Consider the following 25609-nt stretch of genomic DNA (forward strand, 5'->3'; position numbering starts at 1 on the left):
TTTGAATTTCCGCAAAAGCACTGACTTCCTACTGTAAGAAATCAGTGCTTCTTGCGGAAATACTATTCTGCTCCCGTTCAGGCAAAAGTCCCTTTTGCTCAAAGCTTTTGGTGAAAATGGCGATTGGGGCTTTTTTGTAGAAAAGCACGTCTAGATTGGCACGGACGCTTTTCCGCAAAAAGTGCTTTTGCGGAAAAGCGTCCGTGTCAATCTAGACGCTCTGTTCCGAAAATGCTTTTAATGGAAAAGTTTTCCGTTAAAAGCATTTCCGAAAAATCATGCCAATCTAGATGCAGCCCTGGTGTCAGTAAGAGGGAAATTTGGCCTTTTATGTCTATGATGATGCTACTAAATTTACTAAATTTTTTATACCATTAACCATGACCTTATGTTTGTTCACCTGTAGAAGAAGCATCAGTGGGGGAAAAAAGATGTAGCACCTGATTTACCTAAAGTCTGATACTGATTTGTATACTAAGAGGTAAAAGGAGCCCTTCCAATACAGATAAAATTGTAACGCTAAGTCCTAATGGCATCATACACCATTTACTGTAATTTATTTTTAAACAGTTTAATGGAATGTATTGATTTTACACTCGTGAGCTTGTACCACTTCTATTTGACAAAGCTGAGGACTGTTTGACTTCAGCTGATGAACAAAGAAAAGACAGCTAGCATCTGAGCCATCCTTACCCATACACAGAATAGGTAACTGATAGCACCTGAACATTTGGGGCACTACTGGGTCTCAGTGTCCATTCACCTGCCTTTTTCTATCCCTGTTCTGTGTCTGTGCTTCTTCCAGAGAGAATCTAGTTAAATTAAATGTGAAAAAGCCTGGCAGACCTGTTAGCAGAACTTTGCACATGTGAAAGAGCCATTCAAGTGGTAATGAAGCCATTTAACAGGCATTTGCCAAACCCAAATACATACTGCCAGGTTGTGAATTTAGTCTGTTAGTCTACAGCAATGGTTCCCAACCTTTTTTATACCAGGGACTGGCAAACCCATTCACAAACTTTTGGCAGATCAGTGGCATTTTATTTGCATATTTGCATATTCATTATAATGAATATGCAAATAAATGTTACTGATTCACTGAAAGCCCCAGCCCCAGAGCCCCGAAGTGCCAGTCCTAATCCCTACAGCCTCCCACCCCTCCACTACCTTCCCAGCACCAGCCACTATCCCCCAGAGTCTCCTGCACCCAACCTCCTGATGCCAGCCTCCTGCCCTCGGAGCCTCCTAGTGCCAGCCTCCATCCCAAATGCCTCAGTGCCAGCCCCCATCCCTTAGAGCCCCCCTTCACCAGACCCCCCCAGTGCCACCCTCCTGTTTCCAGAGCACCACTGCACCCAATCCCCCCAGAGCTCCCCAGTGCCAGCCCTGCCTCCATATCCCCCCCACTACTAACCCTGCCCCAAGATCACCCCAGTTCCAGTTCCCCCACCCTCAATGCCCCAGTGCTCCCCTCGGCAAGCCCCCTGCCTCTTAGAGCCCCCTAACCCCAAGCCCCCCAGAATTATCCCCACCCCCAGAGCTCCCATTCATAATAATGCACTAGTTGTTAGAGGAATTTAATAACGGGATCAAGTTAGTAGATGAAATTTTAAAACTTTGAAATAAGGCAGTAAGGACTGTAGTAAATAACATCCCCAAACTGTTATTATATAATATTCATTGCAAAGTATATACAATTAAAATTTTGTATAACCAATACCTTTTAGCAAATTAGTTTATTGTGAGTTACTATGTTTTAAAAGAACCCCTTTATAAAAATGAAGTGAAGATTTGAAAGTGGGGCAAGTAAGAGATGGTGAAAACAACAGAGTGAAGCAGCAGTTAAGAATGTAAAGCCAATAACATCATTTCTCATAGAAAGATGCCTCAGCCATTAGACAGAGACCATACTGACAATTACACTTCCACTTCTGATGCTAAAAACTTTGTACCCACAAATGACATTTTTATGCCACTTCCTCAAAATAAGGCGGTCATTAATCAAGACACAGAAATGCCAACAGTGGCAATAGATGCTGAATCTACGCTCAATTTAGAGATTGTGTAGGTAGAAAATGAGGACCTAAGAGATGCTGCAGAGCAAAAGCAAGAACTTATGATTAGCACAGGTCACAGTGTAACAACAATGGCAAGAGAACTTGATATTGGACTTCTTGATAAGAACACTGTTGCTCAAATGCAGTCATGTCTCAAAGTTAGTTGTTTTCAGATTCCAAGTAATATACTGAAAGATGCTGAAAATCATGCTTTTCCTATGCATCTGCTGACAAAAACTCTTCCAAATGGAGAGATCTACACAAGAGACTGGCTCTTCTGGATCATGGAAAAGCAGGCTCTGTACTATGTACCCTGTTTCATTTTTAACACTAATAATTTAAATGAATCAGTACTGTCTGATCTATCCGGTTGGAACTTCAGTAGAGGTTAGAGGAAGTTGAAAGACCAAACACCTGCACATGAAACTTCAGTATCGCATAAAGATAACTATGTTACATAGAAATCAGCTAGCAGAAAAGCACTAGCTGACAGTTCAATTGAAAACTTACTGCTGAGTGAAATAAACACAGAAACTGATAACTGGAAAAAAATCCTTGAGCGCATATTGAATGTCATTATTTTTCTTTCTGAACGAGGATTGGCTTTGTTTGGTTACAGTCAACGTATCAGTGACCTTACAAACAGAAACTTTCTTGGTATACTTGAGCATCTTAGCAAGTATGACCCATTTTTATCAGGCCATGTTGAGTGTGTTCATGAATCACAAGAGAGTGGAAAATGCATGCAAGTCCATTATCTGTCTACCAGAATACAGAACAAGTTTATTGAGCTGTGTGGAACATTTGTGCCTACAACAATTCTTGAAGAGATATAACATGCAAAGTACTTTTCAATTATTATTGATGCAACTCCGGATAGTTCTCATAAAGAACAGACAACTTTGGGTGTTTGATATGTTACAAGTGCATAAAATCTAAAGGTTTCAAATGAAGAATGATTCATTTTATTCGATAATTTCACAAAAAATCAAACAAACAAACCTGGAAAAGAAATCGCTGCTCATGTATTCTGGAAAGCTTCAAATTAAATTTTCAAGTCTGCATTGGCCAAGCCTATGACAACGGACCCAATATGGCTGGGAAGTACAACGGAGTACAAGCAATCCTTCTTGAGAAAAATCCAAACTGTATTTTCTCCAATTGTGGCAACCACACACTAAATCTTGTCAGCATTGATTGCGCTGAATCATGTAAGGCAGCAATCACATACTTTGAAACAATCCAGTATAACGTCTTCAGTAGCAGTCCTCAAAAATGTGAAATTCTGAAGCAGTATCTGCCTGTTGCACAGCATTTAGACTCTGTGAGAAATGCTACATCTAGACTACACCTCACTGTCGATAGAGAGATGTAGATTAGGCACATCGAAATTGCTAATGAAGGAGGGATTTAAATATCCCGTGCTTCATTAGCATAAACATGGCCGCTGCTTTTTTTTTCAAAACGGAGCTTTTTCGAAAAAAGTAGCAGTCTCGATGCAGATCTGTCAAAAATACAACCCTTTTTCGACAGATCCTGTAAACCTCAAAAAAAGTTCTTTAAATATTTCATTAATGTGTTGCGGAAGATTATAAAATCACATCTCTAAAAAATTGTCCTAAAAAAGGGGCACTAGTTTAATAATACTGTTTAGGGCTCCATAAATCCCAAGGACGGCCCTGGGCTAACATTATTGGGCAACAGAATGATCTGAGGCATATCTGTTATGAGATGAGAGCATCACAGCTCCCATCGGCTTCAGTGGGATATGGCAAGTGGCCTAACTTAGCCCTGTAGCTGTAAGAAATACCATTACCTGAATGATGAGTTGTAACAATAAGGCCTTGGAACTGGAAGCAGAAAAGAAGTTTACTTAAACTAGAAGCTGAGAGGTGGGTTCTCATCTGGAAGGGAAGACATGGAAAGATGTGCAACCAGTGATCATTCTGTGACAGGCCTCCACTTTGACTATAAAGAGTTTGCTTGCCTTGAGAAAAAATTATTCTATGCAATGGAAATTTCACCACTTAAGGAAAACCATCCCAGACTATATTTGCATCTTTATTGTTACCTATATTTTGTTATTTAATTGAGATCAGTGACAGCTCCAGTTAGGCCTTCCTGGTTACTATCACCACCTGGGACTTTAAGGGTACGTCTACATTGAAATGCTATTTAGGGATACTGGAGTATCCCAAAATAGCTATCCCGCGTCTTCACAGTAAGCCAGTTATTTTGGACTCACTATTCCGACGTCCCTGTAAACCTCATTATGAAGAGTAAGGGACGTTTCGGAATAGCACTGAAATAAGATACGCAATTTGCATAGCTTGAATTGCGTATCTTATTTCGAGTTACGGTGCAGTGTAGACGCATCCTAAAGGAGCCAGGAAGCTGAGCAAGTTGTGTTGGGTGCAATTTCACAAGAGAGAGAGTTCCACTATATAAACTAGGGTGAAATTATCTCATAGTATTTCAGACTCTGACCTTTACAGGCGACAGCCCCAAATGATTTTCAGTCAATGCCTGCTCTGCTCGATGTAGAAACCCATTCTGAAGGTAAAAAGGCCAGTGCATTGAGGCAACTCATTATTCCACTGTTCTGCCCTATCTTGATAGATAACAGTTCTGACCTTTGCTACAGAAATAGGTTGGTGTGTGCAGTAGAAGTTCATTTTGAGTGACACCATCAATGCTTACTCTTTCAGATACAGGATACGCATGGGTGTAGAAAATGCAGTCAATAATCCATGCAGTGTTGCTCACTGAAAATGAGTGGCTAAAATTAGTGATTTTCCTATTTCATAGACAGGGCTAGTCCCTTGAAAATCTAGCCCTTTGTTTAGCGTGAGCCTGATGGGAATATTAGTAGGTCTAGGGGGAAAATGTACAGTTCTGTCTAATGAAGCGAGAGCTATTTGGGGATGAAAACAATGAGAGTTGCTGGGTGCTAAGCACTGCAGTGACCAGATTGTAGGTGCTGAAATGAAAACGGAAGTCTTTGAAAAGCTGGCCTCAGTTAAGCATAGTGAACATTTGAAAAGCCTGTCCTCATTAAACGATGGAAATTCAATATGGGAAAGCATCTTGCGCTAATGGGCACACAAGAAATGTACTAATAATGATAATGTTTAGAAAGTCCTTATTTGGAAAATCAGTCTGAAGCCAAATGATCAGTTCTTGATTACATTCGTGTTGTTAATTTTAATTCTAAGGTCATATCATGTGGCGATAAAGGGTGGTCATTTGGTTTAGTTTGTCCCAAACTTTTTTGCCTGGTAGGGCAGGTAAGTGAAATGCAAAAATTTGAGCTATCTATTGTGCTCTAAGCCCATGCCTGGCTCAAGAAAAATATACACACAATTCATGCTGCTGTCCAAAGTTGGTACGGCCAACGCCGCTCAGATTTGGGTAACTGCTTTGGTCGCATTTGAAACTTTATCATTAATGGCTTTGAAGGGCACCAGAGTAATTCAAAAACTAATATAAAGCGAAGCTATTGAGACAGTAATAGTGTCAATAAGCTAAGGATCCTTGCTATTAATAAGGTCTTTGGCCTTCTGGAAATAATTATTCATAATCTCACTATAATGTTTGCGCTATACTACTTCAGGGAGCATTTGCACAGAGCATGTGTGGTGAGATCCTCAGCTGCTATACACGGGTAGAGCTCCAATGATGTTAGTTTCCAATGGCACAGAAGCCAATGGGTCTGCTCTGCACCTATTTATACCAGCTGAAGAGCTGGCCGCATGTGTTCTCATTGGTCCACTAGTTAGCACACTATTTCATTGGGCCACTGTTCTGTGCACTTTCTCACCTGGAAACAAGCAACCCTTCCGCCCCCCCACCCCTACCCCAACAACCAAAACCTCCCCTTTTCACCATCTCATTCTATTTCATTTTAGCTCCAAGGGAGGAAAAGCTGGGAGAGCAAACAGCCCAAGTGGTGAAGCTATCAGCTACCACCTATTTCATTCCAAAGACCTCTTGGGCCCCATAGTCCTCTTCATATTCCCAGCATCGGGGAGTGGGTAACACTGAACAGAGAAGGAAATGCACTGAAGAATAACTTTTTCTTTTTTAAAAGGTATTTAAAAATATAAAATCCTTTATGCCAACATGGCCCACTGTAGCTTCTCGCCACCCGACAGTGATTGACTGCTCACTAAGCACAGTTAACTACAGTATTTCTGCCAGGTTTTAATCACACTGATAAAAACCATTAAGTCAGCCACCCTTTAGTACTGCATAATTCATATGAGTTCATTTTTCTTACCAACACTCCATGTTAATCTGTGGACTCTGACAGTGCTTGGAGTCTAATCTCTTTAGAAAGGAATTATAAACAGGCAGCTATTTTGTGGAACTGTAACTGCTAAGCATTTACTCGCTCGCTAGGATAAATGGATTGGATCCATGATTACAATGCTTCTCTATAGCCTGACAGCACCAGTATGATTGCTTCCAGGGATTTAGACATACAGGATTCATGCTCCTAAATCATTTATGCTGAGAAATGCTTTAAGAATATTCCCCTCCCTCCTGCAACCTGCAGTCATTGTGAACTTGCCAAAAACAGTTCTCTATAGAGACACAAGAATTAGTTGTGTAGTTACCACATTATTCCATGTGACCCCAAGATTATTTCTTTCCAATGACTTCACCCTGTTTTCCTTCCTGTCATTGGAGTCACTTAGGGTGTGTCTAAATTACATGGCTCCATCAATGGAGCCATGTAGATTAGGCTGATCGGCAAAGGGAAATGAAGCCGCGATTTAAATAATTGCGGCTTCATTTAAATTTAAATGGCTGCCGCGCTGAGCTGACAAACAGCTAATCAGCTGTTTGTTGGCTCAGCGCTCTAGTCTGAATGCTCCCGCGCCGACCTAAAAGCCCTTTATCGACCTCCTCGTTATGCCTCGTAGGACGAGGTTTACCGGGGAGGTCGATAAAGGGCTTTCATGTCGGCAGGGGAGCGTCCAGACTAGCGTGCTGAGCCGACAAACCACTGATCAGCAGTTTGTCGGCTCAGCGCGGCAGCCATTTAAATTTATATGAAGCCGCGATTATTTAAATCGCGGCTTCATTTCCCTTTGCCGATCAGCCTAATCTACATGGCTCCATTGATGGAGCCATGTAGTTTAGACATACCCTTACAGAGAATGAAAGTAAACAGAAAAGAACAGACGGGTCTTGGTGAAAACTGACACATGGACACTACATGGTTGGACGCATCGAAATCACAAAGCTTCTAGCCAGACGTGTGTCTGAGCTGCAACATTCAGTCTCACATCTAGAGTCTGAACATGCCAAAATTCTGGCACTGTTATTCTAAGGTCCGTGATAGAGACTTAGCCATAATTCAGATCCACATTCAGGGTTTGGGGCATACCTAGCTGTTTCCTGTATCAGTTTAGCTTAAATGGGAGTAAAATAGAATAACAAGAACTATGGAACCCCATATTTTGCTTTAGCCTCTTTTTTGTTTTAGCCAGCGCCGCATCACTTGTTTTCATCTCGATGGTCCAGAGACAGTCATATCATCCCACCCCCCCTTTTTTTTGCTGGTTAGTATTCAACGACTCATTAGGCCTGAGAATGAAATACAGCATCTTGATTTTGAAATACTTTGTCAAACAAAATAGTTCTTAGGGCAACTCATTAGTTATCTTACAAGGAGAGTCAAAGTTATCCAACCTAATTCCCTATAGTCACCTCGTTCCGATGAAGAGCAGCAGCTGAGGTAAATTACGGCTTTTTTCTATGTTGCAATGATGCTGCCAAAAAGGAGGATATATTTTATCATTCACAGTTCCTCCAGGAATTGCTGTGTAGATGCCAATCAAAGCTACATTCCAACTAGAGGGACCTGTTAACCATGACTTTTTAAAAAAGTAATATGGCATTAATGTGAGAGTTGGATAAGAAATTAGCATTTTTGTGGAATTCATTTTCATGTAATAAATCCACTGCCCACAATACAGTTTGAGGCCACTACAAGGTTTATTTCTTCTTTCCAGCATTGCATGATGGCTAAACCCTGGTGGCCATTTTTTTTGAGTGCTACGATGTGCTAGACATGTAGTACACAGTGTTTATGAAGAGGAACATAAGATTACACCCTGATCACAAGAGGAATGCGTTGTCTAAAGCAACCCTTGGAATAGTAGTCTGGGATCTTCCAGCAGTTAAAACTAATGAAAAAATGGCTTCACTCTTTCCTAAGGGATTCTGCCTCTTGCTACTCCCATAGCCATTGCTGTAAGAAAAATGCATTTCCGAAGCATGGCTTCCTACACTGTAATTTATACTGGTGCTACATGAGCTTGATGATCTATCAATTCACTTCAAAATCATTATTTAAGCAGGTGGTACGTGACCCAGGTTCAATATGCCTTGGCTTTCCAGACAGAGCCACAGATCTAACCTGAGGAATGCTGATTCTGCCTCTCAGTTTTCTAAGGAACGTTAGTTTATTTTCCATCAGTTACTAAATGTGAGTCTCATGGGCAAGAAAGGAAAACCCATGGATCTGTCTTTTCAACAGGGATCTTAAAAATAGTCATCTGTCATAATAGTTCCTATCGCCTCAGTCTTTGGCCAAAATTTCCTCTCTGCCCTTTGTTGAATGTGCTTTGAACACCAAAATGCTGCCCACATTTCCGGGAATCACAGCACTTCACTGACGTTAAGAATAAAGAACATATGAATGGTTCCTCTAGCCCACTAGTATCCTGGCTGCTGACAGTGGACAGTGCCAGGTGCTTCAGCTGCAATGAATAGAATAGGGCAATTACTGAGTCTTCCAGCTCCTGTTGTTCAGTCCCAGCTTCTGGCAGTTGGAGGTTTAGGGACATCCGGAGCATGGGGTTGTGTCCCTGATCATCTTGGCTAACAGCCATTGATAGGCCCATCCTCCATGAATTTTTCTAATTCTTTTTTGTAACCCAGTCATATATTTGGCCTTCAGAACATCTCCTGGTAACATCCCCTGGTAATGAGTTCCACAAGTTGACAGTGCATTGCGGGAAGAAATACTTCCTTATGTGTGTTTTACACCAGAAGGCTATTAATTTTCATTGGGAGGCCCCTGGTTCTTGTGTTATGTGAAAGGGTAAATAGCACTTCCCAGTCATCTGTGCCCACGAAAGCTCATGATACCATCTACATGTTTTGTTAGTCTATAAAGTGCTACCAGACCATTCGTTGTTTTTTAAGTTTAACATATAGAGGTGTTATGGTGGTTTCTGACTTACGACCTATCCATGGTTCCTTACATGCTGTTTGCTTTTTTGCCTACCACTGCATACTGAGTAGATGTTTTCAGAGAACTATCCATGAGCTTGCTCTGTGAAAATCTTTGATGCCGAGTGAGACAGCTTTATCTGGGGGTTTGATCCCATTGGGACTGTGCAGGTGGGTGCAGTTTCAAGTCCCTGTGACTAGGCTTTCCAAGAGCTGAGATGTTCTCAGGGTCTGTGTTACTCTGCCGTGGGCTGTAATCCTGACTGCACCTTTGCTGGGGGAGACCAGGGCTTTTGGCTCAGTAGAAAAGGGTGCGGGTGCCCCAGAGAGCAGGCTGATGGGCTCAGTGCTATGACCAACCCATCAGGTGACAGTATCCAGGGGATCTCTGTGATCAAACCCATCACAATACTGCTTTCTGATCCTTTATGAAAATGCTGACCAGCACTGGTCCTATTATAAATCTTTGGGGGCCCCTGCTATGTACCACTTCCCATTGTGAAAATCCACTGTTTATTCCTACCCTTTGTTTTCTACCATTGAACCAGATTCTGATCCTTGAGAGGCCCTTCCCTCTTATATGGTTCACACATAGTTGGAAGCACATTAGAATGAAAAGGATGCTATAAAATAAAAGCTGCAACAAAATTATTTTCTGTTCACGCACCAGTCCACGCTATATGGAAAAAAATACTAGATTGCAATGCCCCCAAAGTACTGCAATATGGATATGTTATTGGTCCATTATTTTTACCTCTTTGCAATTGTGCAAATGAATTGGCCATAGACATTTTATTGTCTTGATTAGTGCCTTGCCAGCCCGCATGAAAATCCTATAATGTATGACAGAAAGGTTACAGAAGAACTAGTAAAAAAGTATATGAAGACAGCAGCTAGGACAATAAAGAATCTTACAGGGATGTAGTTATGGCAAGAGGCTAAGAAAATGAGGTTTGTATTCATTAGAAGATAAGAGATAAGGCAGGATCATAATCAAGATGTATAATATACTGAGGTTTATAGACAAGGTGGATGCAGTGAAACCATCTGACGTTACAACAGGCTAAGGAAATGCTAGCTGAGAGGTAGACATGCTGATCCAACTAATTCCTGTTATCTTTAGGTGCGAGTTCTATTATACTAAAGGTTTTACATCTTCCCAGTTAAAGAGAAACGTGCTGCCGTTTTAGAATGAAGAGCCAAGCTCTTTGACAGTGGCGCTCAGAGGAGTCAGACAGCTTTCAGATAATGGGATGAATGTCATCTCAACCTTATGAGCTGCTCTATGTCCTTCAAGAAACAACAGAATGCCTGGGAGAGATTAGCTGCTCAGCTGACAATCCCTCACTGGTGCTCAGCACAAGTGCACGTTACCAGTATAGGAGACGTCCTTGTACCAGAGCTCATATCCAGCTGTATTTGCTCATGTTTTGTGCCCTAACAATATTCTTCTAAACTTGGAAATGTAGAAAAACATTCACTATTTAAAATGCATATGGGGAAGCGTCAACCTTGGTTTGTCATCACATTGACAATTTAACTGCATTAGAGATTCTGTTCTGAAGAATCTTTCCTATAGCAACTGTCTAGCAAAGTGCAAAGAGCAGCGTTATATTATACACTTATCTTTCTGAAACATCCAGGTAAGAAGTAGTTCAACAATTCAGATCAAGTATTTCACATCCCGACCATGTGGAATGCTTTCAAGCACTGTGCAGTAGAAGCAGGTTTTTGTTTGGCTAGAGTCAGCTGATGGCTTTGGATGTTTTATAATGGACGCCTCTCTTAAAATTGTGCCAAGGCAGGATAAAAATACCATCCTAAACTCACAGCCCTGTCAAACACTTGCAGAATGGTACACATTCCTGGTAATACCGCTTGAGAAGTTGCAAAGAAATAGATTGTAGATAAATGATGTGGAAATGCCACAGTTACGAGGCATATCCAATTGTACAGAAGCATCTACCCTGTATATTGGTCATGACCTTAGTCATGCAGCAAGGCCATATTTCTTGCCCTTCTCTGCTCTTTAACCTACCATGTTATTTTACACCTCATAAAAAGTTCTATTAATAAAAGTACAAAATAAAAAAGAACTGACAATGTCCTTTGCTGATATTGTGGATCAGTGCTGTCTAGCAGCTTAGAGTGTATTGCTATGAGCTGCTGCCTCTTCAAGATCTGTAGACTGAGGGTATGTCTAGACTACGTGGCTTCGTCGACGGAGCCATGTAGTTTAGATGTACCCTCAATGTCCAAAGAAAGCACACTCTCAGCATCTCTCTCTGCAGTGATGGTAGGATTACCAGGATGCCTTGGGCCTTGTCTACATTAGAAAGGATTCAGGTATTCCAATAGGGATTTGCCAGCAAACAATCCTAGTTGAGACACTGCTTGTACTAACAAGTGCATGTTTATGCCCTTATGGCTTATACCGGTGTAGACAGACACGAACCCCATCTTGTTTCCGCCCCCCCCCCCCCCAGAGAGCAAGAGAAAGGCAGTCAGCCTTTGATGCCCTGGGAACGCAGGTGTGGTGCCTGTCCCTGACTCTACCATAAACAGAAACCAGACAGTAAATGGGCTAGCTGACGACTGGGAGGCCTCCCGTCGCCGTGATGGCTAGTATCAGTAATTGACACGCCTGCACTGTCTCAGAAAGGAATCTTCGCCCATCACATACCAGTACCGGTAGTTCGGAATAGGACCCTAGTCCGAGCTACCTAGTTCGAGCCCCGTGTAGCCGCGCTACACGGGGTTCGAAGCAGCGGGGATTTAAAAATGGCGGCTCCCCGCTTATGCTAATGAAGCCCGGGAAATTCAAATCCCGGGCTTCATTAGCAAGTGCGGTATGCATACATTACCCCGCTAGTTCGAACTAGCGGGGTAGTGTAGACATACCCTGCCTTAGTTACTCTGTTGTTAAGTTGAATCAAGGAGCAACACTGGTCTTCTCCAAAGGAAACTATGGCCAGGACTTCTTTGACACGGGACTTTTATGGAAGAGGGAAGGAAAAGAATGAATAGAAAGAACCCACTTCAATATAAATCATAATCGTAAGGCACATGCAGGGAAATTTCACTTGAAGGTATGGTTGGTTATTCTTAATGGAATTGCAGGGTAGTTAACACAACATTCAAGATCCTTTAAAGGATGTATACAGCAAATGTATCAATTTCAAGCCCAGAAAGCACTTCTGTGATCATCTTACTCTTGCCTGCTATATAACACAGACCATAGAAATCCTCCCAAATAATTTCAAGAGATGTTTTTTCCACAAACATACAATCCTGATTTTAAAATTGTCCATACTGGAGAATTCACCACAATGCTTGGTAAGTTGTTCCACTGGTAAATTAATCATTGTTTAGATGGTAAATTAGATTCAGTGACTATCTAAAGGAAGCTATGAAGATCGAGTTATAATTTTTGCAGCTATCTATATGAAACGTATAAAATGAAACCCACTCTCTACAATATGATTACATGCAGGTACATCCTTACATTTTACTCTAAGCCTGTGAACCACAAATCATCAAAATGAAAAAAATAAGCAGAATTATTGTGAGATTTCTAATACTTTTTACTCAGATCATTAGACTATCCCCTTTGATAGTAGCTTCTGCTTTGAAGATAAGCCATTAACAAGGTATTCAGAGATTTAACAATGGCAAGATGATTTCTAACTGTTACAAACAACACTGACTCTGCCCTTATCATATAATAACTCCTGATTGGCATAAAATCATTGTTCCTGATAAAAATAATGCATTCCACTCGGCCATTTGGGTACCCCATCTGATTGGGAGCATATACTTAGTGTCCGAAAAGACAAAATAACATGCAAATACTGATGACAGACCCTCTGAACAGTCCAGTTGGAATGTACCAAAGTAAGTCCTTCCCAGTAAAAGGACAAAGTGCTTGACTATTGGTGTGATGTAGCAGATGATAGACAGTTTCTTACCATGCAATTTAATCCACATTTATCCCTGAACATAAGGAAGATATTTACCAAAAAAAATTGTAAGGAAAAGCAAACCCAAAACTATTGTAAATTAAAGATCAGTGCCCCAAAGGTTTTAGTTATAAACACAGATTAGCCAATTTAAAGATGGGGAGGATGCTACTGAAAAATAAAACTTTTAACTTCTCTGTCTTTGCAGTATTCTTTCAGTGATCGATGTCTCTGCATTAGGTGGAAATATAGCACAAGACCCAATATATTTTCATTATTCTAACTCAGTGGTCCCCAATGCGGTGCCCATGGGTGCCATGGTGCCCGCCGGGGCATTTACGTGTGCTCGCTAAGTGCTCGGGGCCGGCCCCACCCCGGGCACACGGCGCATGCTCGGTGCCGGTCCTAGGCATGCGGCGCATGCGCAGCACCAGCTCCGGGGGCATGGGTGGCCCCACCCCCGGGCGTGCGGCGCATGGGAAGCACCGGCCACGGGCATACGGCGAACGGGCAGCCCCGCTCCCGGCGGGCGTGTGGCAAATGGGTGGCCATGCACCCAGGCGCACGGTGCATGGGGAGCGCTGGCCCTGGGCGCGCTGCTATGGGGGGCACCAGCCCCAGGTGCGCGGCGAATGTGCGACCCCGCGCCTGGGCATGCAAGGGGCCCCGCCTCTGGGCGCACGGCGGGTGCGTGGCCCCACCCCTGGGTGCCCGGCAGCTCCAAAAGGTTGGGGACCACTGCTCTATAGTTTAGCCTTTACTAAACAGCTTTCCTTAATTTAGTTTGTGGCAAACTAGACCCTGAATTGACCACATGCCAACCAACTGCAGACCAACTTGGTGGACCCTGGTTGATCTACACCTGTTTCAGAAAAGAATAGATCTAAGCACACGAAGAAACTGACAATGTGATTCAGCGGGGTCCATGTGAACAGTTAATCCGTGGCAGTCTAATGGGTAGATTCACATCCCTGCTTCCCACCAATGGACTGTTCATGCAGTCGAGCCCTAAAACAGTGGTCCCCAACCTTTTGGAGCTGCCGGGTGCCCAGGGTCGGGGCCACTCATGCGCCACGTGCCCAGGGGCGACGACCCCATGCGCTGTGTGTCCGGGCGCGGGGCCGCTCATTCGCCGCACGCCCGGGGGCGGGGCTGCCCATTCGCCGCACAACCGGGGGCGGGACCACCTATGCCCCCGGGGCTCGTGCTGTGCATTCACTATGTGCCTGGGACCGGCACCGTGCATGCGCTGTGTGCTCGGGGTGGGGCCGGCCCCAAGCACTTGGCGGGTGCACATAAATGCTCCGGTGGGCACCATGGCGCCCGCGGGCACCACATTGGGGACCAGTGCTATAGAGTTTATACTGGCATAGATATGTTGACACAGTCTCTTAGGCCAGGTCTACACTAGACCTAGAAGATCGGCTTAATATAATGCAACTCCAACTACCGAAGAATACGTAGTTGGAGTCAGCTTAGCTTAAACTGAGCTTGATGGCGTCCACACAGCAGGAAGCTGAGGGGAAAATTAGGGTTGGGGAGAATTAGGGAGAGGAAGCTCCTGTTGGCTTTCCTTACTCCTCTCAACTGCAAGGAATACAGGCGCTTACCGGGGCAGCTTTCAGCAGTCGGTTTACGAGTCTATGCTAGACTCACTAAATCGAACACCAGAATGTTGATCTCTGGCATGGCAAGTAAAGAGGGGCCCTTAGTGTAGATGCCAGATACACTGATAGAATACATTCTTCAGTTGGCGTAGCTGTGTTTACACTGGGGTTTGTTGGCATAACTGTGTTGGTCAGGGTGTGTTTTTTCCCCCCACTGTTAGTATAGATAAAACCTTAATTTGTATCTTCCTATATGCAAAATGCTGGTGAAAAATACATTTGGAAGCACTATAAATACAATTATAAACACACACACATTATTACAAGTATAAATACGTTGTACCTTTGTACATGTCATTTAAAAGCAAATGGTCTTCTTGTAGGATAGACCATCACACCTGTGCTTCAAGCCCTAAATCTCAAGGGTTTCTCGACTGCTATTGGAATGAAATAATGAAATCCACATTTTAATTTCTAATATTTTCAATGCCTCTTCTTGAAGCTGCTTTGTGTCTGTGGAATGAAAAGCTGAGTACATCATTCTTTTGCAATTGATCCTCCAGGCACATTTTACCTAAGCCTTGCCTTTTTCCTAAATAGATTTGCAATATTTTCATTTTGTATTACCAGGCTATACATTAACAATAGGAACATTAACTCATGAAACCAGTTTTGAAACATATATATCAAACAAATGATTTCCAATGCATCAGATTTCTATTTGTATTTTGATATTTCATTAGGTCAACCGCAGATCTTTTAAGAGACCGTATTTTCTGGGTCTGAAAAACCTCAGGGCAGAAATGCAATATATGGAGGTGGACTATATAAAATGAGGGCTAAAACAGAAGGAGACAGCAAGTTTAAAACAGTTTTAAATGACACCAGAATTCAGTGTCAAAGCACAGAGCTTAGTCCTTCAGAAGACAGCGAGTGAGCAGTGCCAAGCAACTGACAAAGCTGCTGAGCATGGTGGATTGTTATTCCTGATCCAATGTGGTGCTGATGATGGGAAAGGCTGCTACAGGTTAGAGCACTGACACCAACACTGAGCCCAGCACAAACCATTCGACACTGGGGCAAGCAAGCATATTTATATCCCCTACTAATTTTTTTTCATAATTTTTCCACCCTTGTGGCTTTGCACCCACCCTGGTTATGGATATATGTAAAGATAAATTCTGCTCTCATTTATGCAGGGATATGTTGGATTCATTCCAGATACCCCTCCAATGCATTATCAACAATCTACAACCTACCCTGGAAATGACCCCTCACTCTCAGAGGCCTTGGGGGAAAGGCCAATCCTCACCTACAGACAACCTCCTAACCTCAAACAAATTCTTTACAGTAACCATGCCGCACACCTCCATCATAATCATCCTGGAACTCACCCCTGCAATCAGCTCCGGTGCCAACTCTGTCCACACATCTACACAAGTGATTTCATCACTGGAGCCAGCCACATCAGCCACCACATCAGGCTCATTTAACTGCACATCCACTAATGTGATCTATGCCATCAAATGCCAGCAATGCCCCTCTGCCATGTCTATTGGCCAAACTGGACAGTCTCTATGGGAAAGAATTAATGGATACAAATCAGATATCCGAAAAGGCAACATGCAGAAATCTGTTGGAGAACACTTTAACACTGTGTTGTTTCAGGCCAATTCCACAAGCCTAATACACAGGGAAACATTGGAATTTAACTTCATTTACAAGTTTGGGACCCATCACAAAGGTCTGAATAAAGACATTACCTGGGTACTTAAGAACAATTTGCACCTTCTCTATCAGCTTTATGTAACAGGAACACTCTAATTCACTATTTTTCCCCTTCCTTCTCCCCCCCCCCCCCCCGATTTATTTTAGAATTGGACTTTTAATACTCCATTCATCTGAAGAAGTGGGTTGTACCCACGAAAGCTCACAATACCATCTACAAGTTTTGTTAGTCTTTTAGGTGCTGCTATACTATTCATTATTTTTTAAGATTTTCCAGTTACAGACTAACTCGACTACCCCTCTGAACCTAATAAAGGTATCAGTCTTTAAAGTGTTACCGGATTCCTTGTTGTTTTTGCTGAAACAGATTAACATGGCTACCTCTCTGGAACTTATTGTTAATAGAAATGCTTATTAAAGAGTCATGATCAGAACAGGGAAAAATAAATGCAAAATTTAAAAGAAGCTACTGGCAGGCAGATTTTTTTAAAAAAACCAACAGATTCTAATTCAAGTTTTGACACAGCCTATTGAGTCCCGCGTTAGTTTTAGCCATAACAGATGTCCCGCGTTCCAAAGAAATGGCAGTCTTGGCACCCTTTCATGGTTAGGAAATTTAATTATGGCTTCAAATGCAATAATGGAGCAACCTTTCTAAGCTATAATTGGATTTGAAGTTGGCACAGGCATCCGTCGCTCACTATACCATATGGAGAGCTGCACAGTAAGGTTCTGCATATGTTCATGCTGAAATACACAGGGTCATATCAGGGTCAGATTAAAAATTATGAGCAAGGAGGAATGGCCTACATAAAAGGAAACACGGGGAGAAGAATGACAGTGTCCACAAACACAGTCACCACAGCTACATCTCATTTGCAATCCAACTGGATAAAAACTTCAAATAAGAAGCTACTTGAGTTAGGAGGAAAAGTCCCAAAATGTCTGAGGTAACAGGATGTTCTCAGTGCAAGACCAGGAGAAACAAGAGGAGACCTGTAATCCTCTGAATACAAGAACAAATGCTGAGATAGAGATGGAATAAAGAAAGAATAGCCTTTTAAAAACACTCTATAGAACCTGTGGAAACACATTCTTTCCTTTTTTCTTTCCCAAACTTATTCAATTACACTTCAGAACATTTGAAACTGCCCTGGGCTTGTGTCATTTTGCTGTTATAGCAGAGCTATTAAAAAGAGGCATAAAAAGAAAAATAATGGGATGTCTTGGTATTTGGATTAGAAAAAAAAGTGTAGAGATAGCAATGCCTATTACTAAAGATGTGTGACACTTTGACATTGTTTTCGGTTGCTTATAACTTTGCCAAAACAATGCACTTGGACTACAATTTCCCATGTCTGTCTCAGCTTGCATGTTTTTGGAACGTGTCAATATATATAGCTTTCAGAGAGGTAGCCATGTTAGTTTGTCTCAGCAAAAACAACAAGAAGTATGGAGATACCTTGAAGAGTAGCAAATTTTTTAGAGCATATGCTTTTGTGAGATGCAACTCACTTCCTCAGATGCTTGAAGTAAAAGAATGGCAGGGGTACAGAGAGGAGAGTGTAACGTCAGTTCAAATTAAATCAGGGTGGATATGGTTTACCTCCAACAATGATGAGAAGATGGGAGTACCTGAAGTAGAAATTACTACTTGTAATGAGAGCCATTCCATATCTTTATTCAGACCCATTTTGACGGTGTCAAATTTGCATATGAATTCTAGCTCAGCAGTTTCACATTGAAGTTATTTTGCCTAAGAATGGCAACTTGCAAGTCAGTAACCACATCAGCTATACCATCAAAGGCTCATTCACCTGCATATCTAGTAATGTGATATATACTAACATGTGCCAGCAATGCCCCTTTGCCATTACATTGGACAAACCAGACTGTCTCTAGTCTATGCAAAAAAATAAATGGACATAAATCAGACATCATGATTGGTGGTGTACAAAAGCCAGTATGGGGAGCACTTTAACCTCTCTGGACACACAGTTACTGACCTGGAAGTTGCCATTCTTAGGCAAACTGACTTCAGATACTTTCACCGTGGCATCACTCATCAAAGTTACACTCCCATCTTTGTATCCCTGCCTTTTTTTCACTTCAAGCATCTTAGGAAGAGAGTTGTAGCTCACAGAAGCTTATGCTCTAATAAATTTGTTAGTCTTTAAGGTGCCACTGGACTCCTTGTTGTTTTCAAAGTATTTAATATGTATCTACCTCATTGGGATGGATGATTCATGGGCAGATGAAGAAAAGAACAAATTTTCAGCCTCAGTAATGATCACTAAAACAAAATCATCATTGTGGCCTGCTTTTTGCCAGAAGGAAAGAGAAACACAAAGAAATCAACACTGGGAAGGATCTCTGACACGAATGCGAGCTACTCACTTCCAGCCGACAGCAGAAATGTGTTCAGGTAATGTTTTAATCCCAATTCTATTCAACAATATCATATAAAGTAATGTATGAGCTCTCTCTTGTCCCCAGCAGAACCCGTGGGACTTTTGCCGTTATGTTAATAGAAACAGAAGCAGGCTCCTATTACTATACTTTTCTTTAGAACTGTTTCAGGATGACATTTCTTAAGGCATCACAAACAATGATTCATAATGAGCATCATTAGTGTGTTCAATTTACATTTGGAAGCTTGTTTTTTTCCCCCCAATTGGATGTTGATGAGAAATTCTAATTTTCTACTATGTGTAGACTACACTTGCTCCTATAATTTCATATATTTTAGAGTGGGTCCATCTGTGTGTTTGTCTGCATGTCCATTTGTTCAAGAAATTCTCTTAAATGTTAAGAGCTAGAGTCACCAAATTTAGTGTGAAGTTTTCTCTTCTCCCAACTTAGAGCAAGGTCAGGGTTCAGTTGTGCCAAGACAACCGGAAGCCCCAGGAAAAGGACTGTTTTCCATAACATGTAAAGGAAGGGGCTGCTGTTCGGAAGGATGCGATATGAGAGTGTCCACTGGGGAATGGCCAGCAATGCTGCACCACGAAGTGAATAGCCAGCATGGCTGGGGCTCTGCTATCTTGCCTGCCAGCACACCGGGAAATAGTCCCCCTACCCAAAACCCTTCCCCACTGGGACCTTGGCCAAAGCGCTGCAAGGGGAGAGAACATGCTCTGAGTGGGCTGGAGAGGTGGCGGGGGTTAGAAGAGGAAGAGAAGGCTGTGTGGGGGGGGGGGGGACATCCTAGCTCGGGGGGGGGGGGGGGAGAAGAAGAACAGGCCCCAGCAGGCTGGGGCATGTGTGTGTGTGGTCTGGGTGGGAGGGTGTAGCCATGCAACTAAAATGTAGCTTTATGCAAAGTAATGTGCCTCAATGTACTTTGCCAGCCACCCTTTCTGAAAGCAGAAAGAACCTTTACCTCACCATTGGTACAGGTTCACCAGCCAGACTATTGTGATTCCAAGGCAGGGATAGAGTCTTATAATTTTGTTTTAAGTTTTAAAACTAGCACTGTGAAATAAGTAAAAGGGTATGTATGATGACTGGGGGGGGGGGGGGTTAATTGTAATTTGATGTTCTTGTTCAAATGTGCATGTTGTTTCTCTGTAACACAGAAATCGACCCTTGTTATGTGTGAGAGAGTGAGGAATGTGTGAGAGAGAAGTGCGGTCCAAATGTTCTAGGAAAAAGCCAAGTACAGACATAAAGGCACCAAAGATTGCTGTATATCCCCATTGAGATGTAAGCAGTGGGCAAATCAAAGGCTCTGAAAGAAAGAAAGCATTTATCAGTTGAGACAAAATATTTGTGATCGAAATCAGCTTAGCATGGCAGAACAAAGAAGATAAGGAGCAAGAGAAACAACTGAAAATAGCAAACATCTGTCAGAAAAAAAGCATGATGATGCAAAACCCACTGATGCTGATAGGAAAGAACCATTATAAAAAGAGAACTGTTTTGCCTTAAGAGCAGGGGATGTCATGCCATGACTGGAGCTTCGGTCCAGACCGATAGTCCCCCGCTCTTCCGCCCGTGATCAATGCACGGACTATAGACTGGTAAATATAACATCGATTGATGGGACAGTGTGTGTGTGTGTCTGTCTGTGTAAGCCTATGCTCACTGCTTTACCACTGTAGTCTCCAAAAACATAGCATTGCCCTGAAGGACCAGGGCAACGCTGGGTAAGTCTGCTAGCCATTATATATTTTGGCCTGAAACACTATTGATTTCCATAGAAACGCTCTCTGGTATAACAGAGAGAAGATACAGAACATTTGAAAAAGCCATAATGCTACTCTGTTTTTCTAGCAGTCATCCTTAAAAAATGTTCCAGTTGTTAATGCAATTAAATGATGTTATGATGGTATCTGGTTATCTGTAGAGAGACTATCACAATAGGACTGTCTACTCATTGAAGGCATAATTGAAAAAGTGTTAGGAATGACCACTGTACTGGCATATAGCCCCTTTTATCAGAAAACAACAAAGAAATGTATAAATATTAACAACACTTCCTAGCACCCTTATAGGGCCAGGTAAATGTTCTGCTGATTTGACAGAAGGGCTGTAAACTAAGGTACAGAGAAGTTAAATGTGTTATTCTTTATTATAATTATTGCCCAATGTCACATACAGCAAGTCAATGGCAGAGTCAGGAATAAAAGCCTTAGCGCTCTGCTCTAACCATCGAGCACCACTCCTTCCTCTCCATTGCTTCTTGGTTCCTAAACAAATGTGGCAGAACAACAAAATAAAGTGGAAGTGCAACTGTCATTCCAAGCACTGACCCGGCTTCAGATCTACCCACTTGCTTCAAGTAGAAAGAGAAAAAATGAGAATAAAAAAAGACTTTACATGTCTAGCACCTATTTTCTGCAGCCACTCTCACCTATTTATTTATTTCAGTTTGAATACTAATTAAAACATTGTAGGTCACATGTTACATAATTAGAATTAAACCTAAACCAAACCCTGGAAGAATTAAATAAACAACACTCAGCTCTTTCATCACTCACTCTTGGGCTACGTCTACACTGGCCCCTTTTCCGAAAGGGGCATGTTAATTTCACAGGTCGTAATAGGGAAATCCGCGGGGGATTTAAATATCCCCCGCGGCATTTAAATAAAAATGTCCGCCGCTTTTTTCCGGCTTTTAGAAAAGCCGGAAAAGAGCGTCTACACTGGCCCCGATCCTCCGGAAAAAAAGCCCTTTTCCGGAGGATCTTATTCCTTACTTCAAAGTAGGAATAAGAGATCTCCGGAAAAGGGCTTTTTTTCCGGAGGATCGGGGCCAGTGTAGACGCTCTTTTCCGGCTTTTCTAAAAGCCGGAAAAAAGCGGCAGACATTTTTATTTAAATGCCGCGGGGGATATTTAAATCCCCCGCGGATTTCCCTATTACGACCTGTGAAATTAACATGCTCCTTTTGGAAAAGGGGCCAGTGTAGACGAGCCCTTAGAGTTTTTTGTTTTTTACAAAGGACAGTAATTCTCCTCCTCCTTTTACAGATAGCAACACGGATGCACAAAGAGGTTAAATGACTTGCCCAAGATCATCCAGCCAGCAGCAAAGCCAGAAGATTCCAATCACCGAAGTCCCATTACCTGCTGCTCTAGTGCTAGTCTATATTGCCCCCAATAAACAATTAAAGAATAGTGGCTAGCCTGCCAGCTCCAAGACAGTTATGAGAAAGATACCATCAGCTTTCTATCAAACAGGTCCTTTGCAGCATGCCCGGAAGGTCTCAACATCTGGGCTACTTTGGACGAATGAGGTCGGAGCAAGTTCTAGTGCTCAAAAGCACTCACAGAGAATATCTTGCCAACCACCTTCTCTCTTTTATAATCTGGGGGAGTCAGCTCTAACACATCTGCTGATCACAACTACCCCTAGCTTTACAAACTGTCAGTCATATGATCCGGGGTGGGGGGTAGGGGGGAAGGAAGGATTGCCAGGCCTCTTGGCAAATGTGGGGGGGGGGGGCCTCTGTGCTCCTAGAAGGGGAAGTGTCTCAGGTGTAAGAAGTGGGGCTGGGAGAAACCAGCCCTTAGCATCCGCCAGAGCACATTGCGCTGAGGTCCCCTGGCCATGTGTGCACCGCATGGTGCTCCGGTGGCGTTTATAGGACCAGGTGCTCTGGCTGCCACTGACGCTTCAGTAGCAGCAGCAGCAGCAGCAGACAGGAGTCCTAGGCCTTTATGAATTGCTGGGCAATTGCCCCCATTGCCCTCTCTCCCCCATGTCGGCAGGCCTGCAAATGGCTGCCATTCTGATTGCACGTGGGTGAGATGATTGGAGACTAGAGCTGGTCATGAATTTTCTAATTAAACATATTTGACTGAGACATGCTGCTTCACCAGCTTTTCTCTCTCTCTCTCTCTCTCTCTCTCTCTCTTTCTCCCCCAATGAGCCTTCAAACAGGAGAGATTGAGAGAGAGACTGACACTTATTGCCCAAGACTTAGGGTACCTGCCTGGAATGTAGGTCATAATTTAGTTTGGAAAAAAGAAGATTAAGGGGGGACATGATAGCGGTTTTCAAATATCTAAAAGGGTGTCACAAGGAGGAAGGAGAAAATTTGTTCCTCTTGGTTTCTGAGGACAGGACAAGGAGTAATGGGCTTAAAGTGCAGCAGGGGAGGTTTAGATTGGACATTAGGAAAAAATTCCTAACTGTCAGGGTGGTCAAATATTGGAATAAATTGCCAAGGGAGGTGGTGGAATCTCCCTCTCTGGAGATATTTAAGAACAGGTTAGATAGACATCTGTCAGGGATGGTGTAGGTGGAGCTTGGTCCTGCCTTGAGGGCGGGGGGCTGGACTCGATGACCTCTTGAGGTCCCTTCCAGTCCTATTATTCTATGATTCTATGATCTCTTAGGTCTTAGGTCATCTCTGTGGCTCATCGGCCTACCTTCACTTTCTTTGTCTCATCTATTTTAAAGCATGTCAGGGGCAGAGTCTAACTGACTCCTTCCTCAACACTTCAGAATTTGGCCCAACATACCTTGCATTTGCTGTTCTCTCTTTTAAAGGAAGATGTTAGAACATTCTAGCTACATCTACAAGGCAACACTTTTTCCGGATACCAAAGTATCCCAAAACAGCTATTCCGTGTCTTCACAGCAAGTCTGTTATTTTGAATATAACGGGTTTGCTATTCCAATGTCCCTGTAAACCTCATTCCACGTAGAGTAAGGGACTTTTCGGAATAGCAGGTTATTTCGAAGTTTGGCGCTGTGTAGACAGTGCTAAATTACAAACTAAGCTATTTCGAAATAAGGTTGAAATAAGATACACAATTTGCATGCTCAAATTGTGTGTCTTATTTTGAGCTCCGGTGCAGTGTAGCCACACCCTCTGAAAACAGTTTGCTTGAAGATTACTGGAGATATTTTTATACCATCAGGGACCATTTTTCATTTTTTTTCACCCTATTTCTTCAAAAAAAGAATGGAGAAAAATGAAATATGGAAACATTCTAATTTCATCTAAAATAATTAAATAACAAGAAGTGAAGGCTGATCTGTAATGAAATAAGCTTCATGTTATTTCTGCCTTTGGCATAGCATGTACAGGACACTTTAAATCCAGGATTAAAAAATACGGACAAAACACTTGAAAAATATGTCACTATCTTATTTGAATATATTGTGCCATGAATTAAATCAGTTCATCCGGAGAGGGAAGACAGTCAGCATCATGAGACAGGATGTTGGTCAGATCCTACATGAGTGCTCTCTGAATTCTTGATGACAAAGACCATGATCCTGCTAACACTTGTGTAGATGCACAGCTTTGAATTCAGTTAGCCTACACCTAGAATCACAGAAAGGACCTCAGAAGTCATCAGAATCAGTTCCTCTGCACCGAGAGAAGACAAAGTCATTACACCGTTCCTGAGAAGTGTTCATCCAGCCTATTTTTAACAAACAGCAATTACATTTACTCATCTGCATACACTCTTATAGGATCTAAGCAGAAATCTATTTATTTTCAGTGAAAAGCATGTATAATTTTAAAAAAGCGACGAGGAGTCCTGTGGCACCTTATAGACTAACTGAAGTGTAGGAGCATAAGCTTTCGTGGGCAAAGACCCACTTCGTCAGATGCATGCATGCATCTGACGAAGTGGGTCTTTGCCCACGAAAGCTTATGCTCCTACACTTCAGTTAGTCTATAAGGTGCCACAGGACTCCTCGTCGCTTTTGCATATTCAGACTAACACGGCTACCCCTCTGATACTATAATTTTAAAGAGATCAGCATTTTTAAAGTGATTTCTATACCACTATTGTGTGCACAGAAGCTTGCAGCAGTTAGACAAATAAAAGGGTAATGGCCTTGCCGGAAGGATTTTATTATTTGTTTTGCTCAAGAACACGTCAAGCTGACATCTACATTGGCAAGCAGACATTAGAAAAAGGGGCAAAGACTGCAGGAGGGGAATGTTGCTCTTGGAAGAAAACAGTGTTCCACACACTGAAGCGCCAACCCGTCAGAACAATGAGACTAATACAAGCAATACTACCAACAAAAAACATGTATGTGAGTAGATATACATGCATGCGTTGTCAGGATTGTTCACACCCGCCCTCTCCCCCCCACACCTTAGTCATGCTTCCCAAGTTAAAGTTAGGAGTAACTCTATTGGCATAAACTTAAGGTACGTCTACACAGAAAACAGAGATGTGACTGCAACGTGTGTAGACATAGTTGAGTTAGCTTTGATCTAGCTTTTTTTTTTTTTTTTTTTTTAAATAGCAGTGGCAGCACAGACCGTCTACTCAAATGCATATCCAGTGTCCCAGGAAGGCTAATAGAAACATATATTCACTGCTATTGTTATTCAAGCTTGTTTGATCAAAGCTGGCCTGCATATGTCTATGCAGGTGCATCTCTGACAGATATATGCCCATAGTGGTATCGGTGTGTAGAAACGGTATATGCACGAGTTCTTGTTACTGAGCCCTTTAAACAGGGCAGATGATTCTATACGGTTACAGGGACTTGAACTCAATATGAATGTAAAATAACACTCGTGTGT

Source organism: Pelodiscus sinensis, chromosome 20 (genome assembly GCF_052426305.1).
Source record: "Pelodiscus sinensis isolate ZL-2025 chromosome 20, ASM5242630v1, whole genome shotgun sequence".
Taxonomy (NCBI): Eukaryota; Metazoa; Chordata; order Testudines; family Trionychidae; genus Pelodiscus; species Pelodiscus sinensis.